Source organism: Ochotona princeps, chromosome 9 (genome assembly GCF_030435755.1).
Source record: "Ochotona princeps isolate mOchPri1 chromosome 9, mOchPri1.hap1, whole genome shotgun sequence".
NCBI lineage: Eukaryota > Metazoa > Chordata > Mammalia > Lagomorpha > Ochotonidae > Ochotona > Ochotona princeps.
This window is the reverse complement of record NC_080840.1, coordinates 48,015,325-48,025,433: the sequence shown is the minus strand read 5'-3', so window position 1 is coordinate 48,025,433 and position 10,109 is coordinate 48,015,325. Positions and strand designations below refer to the sequence as shown.

At 45.0% G+C, this 10,109-nt stretch overlaps 1 pseudogene; it reads right to left on the bottom strand.

Moving 5' to 3' along the window:
* Positions 1-4,593: 4,593 nt before the first annotated feature.
* LOC101527395 (large ribosomal subunit protein eL15-like) lies at positions 4,594-5,215 on the bottom strand (annotated as a pseudogene).
* Between the last annotated feature and the right edge of the window lie 4,894 nt (positions 5,216-10,109).

The window sequence follows — 10,109 nt, the reverse complement described above, 5'->3', positions numbered from 1 at the left end:
CTCCACTTCCCATTCAGCTTCCTGCTTGTGGCCTGGGAAAGCAATGTGGAAGACCTGGAAGAAACCCCTGGCTCTTGGCTTCCTATTGGCTATGCTCTAGCCATTCTGGCCATTTGTGGAATGAGCCAGCAGAAGGAAGATCTTTGTCTCTCTGTAAATGTGCCTTTCCAATAAAAATAAATAAATCTTGGGCCCGGCGCAGTGGCCTAGCGGCTAAAGTCCTCGTCTTGAACGCGCCAGGATCCCATATGGGCACCGGTTCTAATCCCGGCTGCTCCACTTCCCATCCAGCTCCCTGCTTGTGGCCTGGGAAAGCAGTCGAGGATGGCCCAATGCTTCAGGACCCTGCACCCGTGTGGGAGACCCGGTAGAGGTTCCTGGTTCCTGGCTTCGGATTGGCACAGAACTGGCCGTTGCGCTCACTTGGGGAGTGAATCATCGGACGGAAGATCTTCCTCTCTGTCTCTCCTCCTCTCTGTATATATGACTTTGTAATAAAAATAAATAAATCTTTATAAATAAATAAATCTTAAAAGAAGGAAAAAGTAGAATGACTACCTCACATGATTATAGTGAGACTGAAAATTGAATTGCATCCCAGGTTAGGTATTGGGCCTAATGGATATGACACTGCTTGGGTTGTCTGCAACTAATTTTGGAGTACCAGGGTTCAATTCCTGGCTGCAGCTCCACTCCTGACCCCTCCTGCTAAGGTAGATCCTGAGAAACAGCCATGGTGGCTCAAGTCTTTGATTCCTACCACCAGCACGGAAGTACAAGATTGAGTTCCTGGCTCCTGGTTTTGATGCCAGCAGGAGGCCTTGTGACAGTGAACCAGCTGATGGGAGCATGGTTTGTGTGTGTGTGTGTATGTGTGTCCATCTGCCTGTAAAATAAATAGCTTTATGTTTAGAAGTTGGAGTCTATAGAAAATGCAAACTTGTGTAAGCAGGACGATATGTGCAAATCCCCCACAGGTCAGTACCTTGGCTTGCATGTTTATTCCAGCCACATCAGTTAACATTCTGGACTTCAAGTGTGATTTTCCTACTAGTCCTGATTTTCTTTTTCTTTCTTTCCTTTTTTTTTTTTCTTAACAAAACAGTTGGTAAGTATTCAAGCACTCAACTATACCTAAGGAAACCTGCAAAACTTTGTTTTCTTGCACAGGAGTAGGAACCAAATGCAGCCACAAACCCAGTGACCTTCTGGTTACTTCTAAATCTTTCAATAATTTGGAAGCTGCCTCCCGCTCTCAACTCTAGGCAAAGATGAAATTTAAATAAAAGAGGAATGGCTGCTTTCAAGCTTGCATCGCTGGAGTCTCTTCCTAATCAAGGATTCTGTTGTTTCCCCTAGATAATCAAGGGACAGTTTTTGTGTCACAAAGAAAACATCCTGGGCTTTCTCTTTCCCTCACCATGGTCCAGTGGTCCCAGCTTACATAAACCCAGAGTCCTTGTGGAGCGGTAGTTTTCGCTCAAGGCCTGAGTACTGCCAGAAGGGTAGCTTCCCTCCAGAGAATCCAGAGGCGTGCTTTGCCTTCCAGCAGGGACCAGAACTGGCTCTGAAGAAGCCCATGATTCAATTTACCTAGATCAAAAATCAACAAGCCCAGGGGGAGGAGCAGAGTTTTCTGAAATGTATGGGTTTCCCTGGTTTCACATGACACCACACACGGTTTAGACCTCACGTACCACAGGAGGCTCAAAAGTGTCATTTCCTGGCCCCTCCAATGGTGGTTTTCCCAGCGAGCAGGGTGTTCTGACTAACCAGCCTCGCTTGTTTTCCTTTGCTTCTTCACACCACTGAAAAGGGGAGGGGCAGAGGAGGTGGGCAGCGGCGAAGCAGCCTGGAGTTGGTCTGGTTATCAGTCATCCCAGCTGCTAGTGAGCATTTCAGCAAGCAAGCCCTACCCACACAGACTGGCACAGGTTTGCTTGTCGACACATCACTTAAAGCACAAAGGAGACATTGCTTACCTTCTCATCAGAAAGGACTTTTGGGGGGGGAGGGGTGGGTTGGTTTTTGCTTTTTTTTTTATTGGAAAGGCAAATTTACAGAGAGAAAGATCTTCCATCTGTTGGCTCACTCCCTAATTGGCTCCCACAGCTGGAGCCAAGCCAATGCAAAGCCAAGAGCGAGGAGCCTTTTCCTGTTCTCCCACAATGGTTCAGAGTCCCAAGGTTTTGCGCCATTCCTGTACTGCTTTCCAAGGCCACAAGCAGGGAGCTGCATGGAAAGTGAAGCAGCTGGGACATGAACCCATACGGGATCCCAGCACATTAAAAGCAAGGATTTATCCACGAACAGTCGTGCCACGCCCCATCAGAGAGGTTTCTAACTACAAATAGGAGATTTTATAAGACTTTTTTTTTTTTTTAACCATGTGAAGTTGATAGGGAAAGCATAGGCTGGAGATGTTATATGGATTTGCGGTGTGTTTTTAATACAAAATTTCTTTTCACTGGTTTATTTGTCCTTTTGTGTGCACTGTATGTTGGGGAGTGGAACCTTCTGAGACCCCTATGTAACATTTACTCGTTGTTATGTTTAAATAGGTTCAAAGTTCAACTGAGGCAGGCGAAGCGGTTCCTCAGTTTGCTTTGATTCACAGATCCATTGATCATTTCTTCTCTTTGCATGGTTGACATCAAAATCATTACCAGCAGGGCCCATCTAGACCTGCAGGAAAGGCCGCCTGGGACCAGGGAAGCCCTCAGAGTATGAGCTACAGTTAGGTGTCTGCAGAGTGGTAGACACAGAGAGGGGTAGTTGCTGAGCGTGTGGCCTTGAGAAATGGAAGAACATCAGTCCTCTGGCGTGCTAGGAAGGCTGGGTCATGTCACTGAATGGGTCCCGGAGCCTGTCGCAGTGAGTGAATCAAATGAACCAATCTCAAGAAAAACTCTTCTAGAATTGATGGTCATCAGCATGGAAAGTTTTAGAAAAAGAAATATTAGATCCAGAAATCATTGTTCCCTGATACTGCTGTGGGGAAGACAATGGTCTGAACAATGTTCTGGGATGTTCTTGCCTACAGTAGAGAAGCAGGAGACTTGACAGACATCAACAGACACGAGCACAACACACTTGTTCGACCATTTTGCCTGGTGTGTTGCTTTTGATGTGAATGAACTGGACTTGTGGTTCACATGTCAGTTTCTTGTGGTTTTGCTTAAGCAAGAGGCAGCCCTAAACCAAATGCCTATAGGGGCTCTAGCAAATCATCTCTTACCCTGAAAAGCACAGGACCAGACTGGGAACTCACTCCCTTGCGAGAGACCAGCCTGACCGGCCAAGCAGCCCTTCTGAATGACGTCTCTAGCTTCTCTAATGAAACCAACCAACCAACCAACCAGCTGAAACAAGGCCCCAGGACATGGCAAACCTGTTGGAGTGCTCCTTTCTTCCAAAAACTACATCAGATTCTTTTTAAAATGTGATTCGCAACTATTAAACAGAAAGCTGCAATTCTGAATATAGTCTGAAGAATAGACATCTCTCAGTTAAGGTGTCTGAGGTTTTTTCTTTTTTCCTCCAAGAATAAATGTTCAAGGAAGAACCTTCCCAAATGGACATAAGTATTTCCAGCCAGGCAGCATGTCTGGACTGCTAACAGCAACCTCAGGCTTACCATTATGAGATATACAGCTTCGAAAATGAGGCCTCTTAGGAAGTAGAAGAATAAATGGATGGATGAAAGATGATGAGTGGGGGTAATGGGCCTTCAGCTTCCCGGTGCAGATGCTTGTTCACAGAGCACTTTTTGCTGCTGGGAAGAAAGCTGCCCAGCTACGATGGTGTCAAGCAGCCTAGAGACAATTAGTCCGGGTTTTCAGAGAATACTCTGGTCCTGTCTAGGCTGGCACTTGCTTCAAAGCCTTCCTCATCAGCATCGAGTTACTCAGGTGATCCCTCAATTTACCTGAAGGCGTTAGCTGACTAATGTAAAAAATCTAGGAGAAATGAGCTCATAACGTGATAAGTAACAAAATGCTTCAAGCCTATTAGAGGGGAAAATTGGAAAGGTTGCAGCCAATTATTAATAAGGCAGATGAACATGAGATGTGTAGAGAGTGTTTGGACTAGGAGAGGCCCATTGTTAACATGTAAATGCGAGGAGCCAGGGGCCTCCTCGCAGCCCCAGGGACAAACCTGGGAGGGGCCCTTGGATCTCCTACTGGAAGATTCTTTTTTTTTTTTTTAAGTGAGCCAACATGAAATCAAGATTATTTTTTTTCACATTCACAAAAATTATTTTGTTTAACAGATGCATAAGGACTGTATGCATATTTATGGTCTGCCATGTGACATTTCAGTGCATCTGTATGCTGTGTAATGTTCAAAGCAGGTATATGTGACTGTCTCCAGAAACATCTGTCCTTTTTGTGGTGAAAGCATTCAAAATGTTTTCTTGTAATTTTTTTTTTAAACATACAAGAGGAGCTGGTGCCATGGCATAGCAAGGTAAGCCACCACCTGCAGTGCTGGCATCTCCTGTGAATGCTGACTCAAGTCCCATCTGCTCTTCTTCCCATTCAGCTCCCCCCCCCCTTTTTTTCCTTTTTTTCACTGTCCTAAATGGTATATTAGATATGAAGTTTACAAACATTACTTGTGTTAACGGTAGCGTTGTAGCTGGAGGGTGTTGTGCCTTCTCCAGGCTGCACAACTAGAACCACCAATAGTGTGTAGAACTTATTGCCCTTTCCAAGGCCACAACTCCTGTAGCCTGCAGATGTCGGCCCACACATTTCCCTGTGCTAGTGGACTGACTTGGTGATCCATGGGATGTCAGGGTTTCTTCTGATAGCTTTATGGAACGCATCAATGAGGATAGCCTCAAAAAATGTATATGTGGAATCTTCACCAACCCAGTAAGAATTCAAGACTTGCAGAGCCCAGCTCATTCCTCGGCAACAGACTGAAGGCTTCGTGCAAACTAGAATTGGTTAACACCATGATGGATGGCCTTGCTGTAGGTCGCACCTTAGGCACTGGGCACCTGCAGCCACCATAGCACACATGAATCCTATATATGACATAACCTTGCTTGGCCTTGTACCCAACTGCACACCTTGTCAGGCCATGTGGGGCAAGGGAGCCCAGTGCATGCTGGAGGTATTGCCAGCAATTAGACCCGCAGCAGCAAGTGCATCAAATCCAGCTGCTTCTTCCTCCACAGCTCCTGGATGTACTCCCAAGCACCCATCCTGGTTCACCCGATGGTTGCAGCCGATGGAAAGGAAGAAGCTTATCTCCCCCCAGCTCCCTTCTAAGCACCTGCAAAGGCAGCAGGGGATGGCCCAAATGCTTGGGTGCTTGCTCCCATGTAGGAGACCCAAAGGATTCTCCTGGCTTCCGGTTTCAGCTTGGCACAGCCCCAGCAATTGTGACTACTTGGAAAGTGAATCAGCATAAAGAGGCCTAACCTGTTGTTTCTCCTCCCACCCCAACTCTCTGTAACTCTGCTTTTTCAACTAAATAAAGTAAAAAATTTTAAATGAAAAATATACAAGAAATTGTTTTAACCTGTAGTCACCCCACTGTGCAATAGAACATCAGTACCTTGTTTCCATCTCACACTCAGACAAGTAAAATGTTTGTTTGTTTTTTTAAGATTTTTATTTCTTTATTTGAAGGGCAAGCACTACATCAGGACAGGACGAGATAAAGAGAGACACAGAGAGATCTCCCATCTGTTAATTCACTCCCCAGATGGTCATAATGTTGTTGGCTGGGCCAGGTCAAAGCCAAGAGCCAGGAGCTTCTTGCTTATCTACCCTGTGTATGCAGGGACTCAAGCACTTGCCCTTGGGCTATCTGCTGCTTTCCCAGGCACATTAGCAGGGAGTTGGATTGGAAATGGAGCAGCCAGGACATGAACCAGCACTCAAATGGGAATGTTGGTGTCACAGGTGGCAGCTTAACTTGCTCCATCACAATGTTGGACCCCTGAAATTCTGAATTTTTATTTTCAGCCCACCAATTCAGAGCAAGAAGGGAAGATAAAAAGACTGATCTTGTCTAAGCAAACAAAAGATTTGGCTTTTGCAAAAATGAAACGACCGCACTACCACTGAAGAGAACCAGAATTAAGGAAGGAGAGCCAGGAGCCCACAGTGCAACAACTGAAGGTTGCCCCTGCTCTCAGGCATTGCAAACACAGGATTGGCACCCAGGGGTGAGGAGTTTGCACATGGCTTGTGTCCCAAGGGTTCATGTGCTACAGACTTGGTTCTCAGGGTCTTGGAACTGGGGTGGGGAAACTGTAAGCAGAGGAGGAGCCTCAGATCACTGGGGATCTGCCCTTAAAAGTGGTTAAGGTAGTTCCAGGAGATCATTGAGTTAGTTTGTTTCTCTAAAAGAGTAAGGCTGACCCTTCTGGTCCTTTCTTGTCATGTGATCGCCCCTCAGACTAGCCTCCTGCGATTGTGATCTACAAACCATGAGGCCCTAACCCGAACTTTGAAATACCAGTGCCATGCCCTTGAACCTCCAGCACCAGAAGCTAAACAAACTCCTCTTCTTTGAAAACACTCAGCCCAGGCATTTTGATATAATAGCAAAAAACACACAAATACAGAAGCCCTCCTTAAATTCTATAATAGCTTCACCCTAGTCCAGCACACAATCACAGAGTGGCATATAAAATGGAGTCCTTTATTAAGTATAACCAACTGAAGAAGTTTTGGACTTGCCCTTGCCATTATATTGTAGAACTCGAATCGCAAAGTTCTTTATTCTCATTGAAGACACTGAAACAGTCAAGTATCCACTCCTTAGCCCTTGCTATATAAAAACACACTCTTTGAAACTTTCAGAAGCTCTCATAGTATTCCCCTCCATAGTTTATTCAGCCTATTTTTTTTGCCACCATTGAAATCCCTATCATCGAAGCCCCACCCAACCCCCCCTTTTATTTTTGAGTGAAATTGCTGAGCAATGTCTATTTTAACCAAAAAAGTCCATTTGGTTTTTTAAAGTCTATTTCCTTAAAAACATCTCATGATCATCTTTGACCTTTTCTTCACTCCATTCATATTTTTATATCAAACCCATTTTCCTTTAGTTATTGACATTGCTCATTTGTAGTTTCCACCCAGTTATATGCCCAATATTGATGTTATAGCTTTTTAAAAAGTAGTGTTTCAACTTTACAAAGAGCTTTCTTTAAGTAAGCAAGTACTATTTTATGTTTCTATAGCATATATAGAAAGAGTAGGAGCTGACCCCTTAGAACAAATACTAAATTTGTGTGTTATTCACCATACTCAGAGTTTTGTGTTCTGAGCAAAGTATCCAATGGTTGCACTTTCTACAAAGGTGCCTCCAGTTGCAACAGCACTAGAGGCCTTACTATCCTGCCCAATGGTACCAGGCGAGGGAGACTGACCTAAAGGCGAGACACTATATGCTGGGTGGAAGCTGTAAGGTGGTTTTCCATGACTGTACTGCTCCATGGGGTCTCTGTATGTGGGTCACTCCAGTTTCTCCAACTCCCTCAGTAGGACCTGCTTATCTGCCCTGCCTCGAGGTATCAGGGCACTGGGGCAGGTACCCCAAGGATTCTGAATATTGTCTTCTTCTGCTGCACCTCCAAAATCATTGCAAAACTTCATGGGTGGCTCTAAGTAAAGGAGATAAAAGTAGACTCACTTAAGATCTTCAAAAAAAAGTCTATTTTGAAATCCATGCATAGTTTTTTCATAATACACAATTCCCACAAATTTTATGAATTGATTTCAAAATTATAAGATGAACTTTTTTTTGTGTGTGTCTTAAAGAAGCAGACAGAGACAAAGAGGTCTTTCACCTGCTGGCTCCCTCAAATAGCTGCAACATCTGAGGCTAGGTCAGACTGAAGCCAGGAGCCTGGAATTCAAGTTTCTCACAGGGGTGGCTGAGACCCAACCACCTAAGCCATCACCTGCTGCCTCTCAGGGGACTGCACATCAGTAAATTAAACCTGGAATGAACCAGGAATTGACTCAGGTGCTCAATATGGGATAAATGTATGTCAGGCAGTATTTTAATTGCTGAGTCAAACTCCTGTTCTACATCAACTTTCTGAAGTCTCCCTATACTTGTTGAAAGAAAGAAGCTTGAGGTGCTGGCATTGCAGCTAAGCAGGTTAAGTCACCCTGGAAATGCTGATATCTCATGTTGCAGCACTGGTTGAAGTCTGGTCTGTTTTGTTTCTAGTCTGGCTCCCTGCTAATTAGACTGGGAAAGCAGTGGAGGACTGGCCAAGTACCTGGGCCTCTGCACCATGGGGCAGAGCTGGGTGGGGTTCCTGGCTCCTGGTTCCTGACTGTTACGGCTTGAAGTGTGAACAAGTGGATGGAAGATTTCTCTCTCTCTCTCTCTCTGATTCTGTCTCTCAAATAAATAAATCTTAAGAAAATAAGAACGGATGAAATTGCTAAAGAAGCTTGAATCCAGCTGCTTCTTCCCAAGTGGTAATTATCATTGTTAGGATGTGATCCACTTCAGTGTCCTTGAGTGCAACTTCTCAGGACACGCACAAGTTTCTAGAGTTACCTTATTTTTTTCTAAAGATTTATTCATTTTTGTTGGAAAGACAGCTTTACAGAGAGAAGGAGGGACAGAGAGAAAGATCTTTCCTCTGCTGGTTGACTCCCCAAATGGCCACAACAGCCAGAACTGAGCCAATCTGAAGCCAGAAACCAGGAGCCAGGAGTTTCTTCCCGATCTCCCATGTGGATGCAGAGGTCCCAAGGCTTTGGGCCGTCCTCTACTGCTTTCCCAGGCCACAAGCAGGGAGCAGCTGGGATGTGAGCCCGTGCTCATATGGCCAATGGAGTCATCGCAGTGGGCCCTAGAGTTACCTTTCCAAATCCTTTAAAAAGCTGCCCCCTCGAAGAGTATTCTGATATGGAACAGCTCCAGATTCTTCTCACTCACAGGCAAAAAATGACTTCTTCTCAAGAAAACACCAACTGAAGTTATTATTTCATTTTTGTTTCAGGTTTATTTATTTTAGAAAACGAGAGAAGGGGAAATCGAGAGAGGAATCCTCCTTCTACTGGTTCACTCCCTAAATGTTCACAACAGTTAAGTCTGGAACAGTCCAAAGCCAGGAGTCAGGACCTCCATGTGGGTCTCTCACATAAACAACAGGGATCCAGGCCCTTGGGCCATCATCTGCTGCCTTCCTCCACAAGCAGGAAGCTGAATCAAAAGTACAGAGAAGGGGCTGATGCTGTGGTGTAGCAAGTCAAGCTGCTGCTTGCAGTGCTAGCATCCCATATGGATATTTGTTTGAGTCTAGGCTACTCCACTTTTGACACAGGTCTCTGCTGATGTGTCTGGAAAAACAGAGGAGAATTTTCTAAATCCTTGGGTCCCTGCACCCACATGGGAGACCTGGGAGACATTCCTGGCTTCAGACCAGCCCAGCTGTCGACATTGGGGAGTGAACTAGTGGATGGAAGATCTCTCTCTGTCTCTGCCTAGCTCCCTATCTTTAGCTCTTTCTCTGTAACTTTCAAATAAATAAATTTAAATTTTTAAATTTTATTTTTAAATTATTATTTTCCACAATACAGTCTTATAGGCATTGAGGTTTATCCCTCCACCTTTTCTTCCTCCTTCCCATTTCAAATAAGTGAAAATAAATCTTTAAAAAAAGAGGCAGGGTGGGGGACACAGCAGTTAAACAGGCAATCTGATACGGGATGTGGCAGTTGAACCTGCTGAGGTAGGTTGCTGGCCGGGTTATTGGTTTTTACGTGGAGCTTGGGGAGAAGCCGTCCCTTTATGTGCTGCAGTTGCTCAGCACATAGCACGTAAACACAAGGGAACCAGTCCCATCTCGGGCAGCTCTTGGGGAACCACCTAAACATCAAACACTGGGCAAATATACACTGAAAGTGATGTACATTTAGTTGCCTTTGTCCCGGCATGTAAGAAAGGAAACGTCCACAAAGTAACTTCGTGCAAATTCTGCAACAGTCCTTGGAGTTTAGCAAAAATCTGGCCTTCCCAAGAAAACTCCTCAGTCTATAGTCAAACCTGCCTGTTGAGCACTTCCTCCATGAATATCAGGGACCTTAAGGGAGTGTTTTTCTGGGAACCCAGCC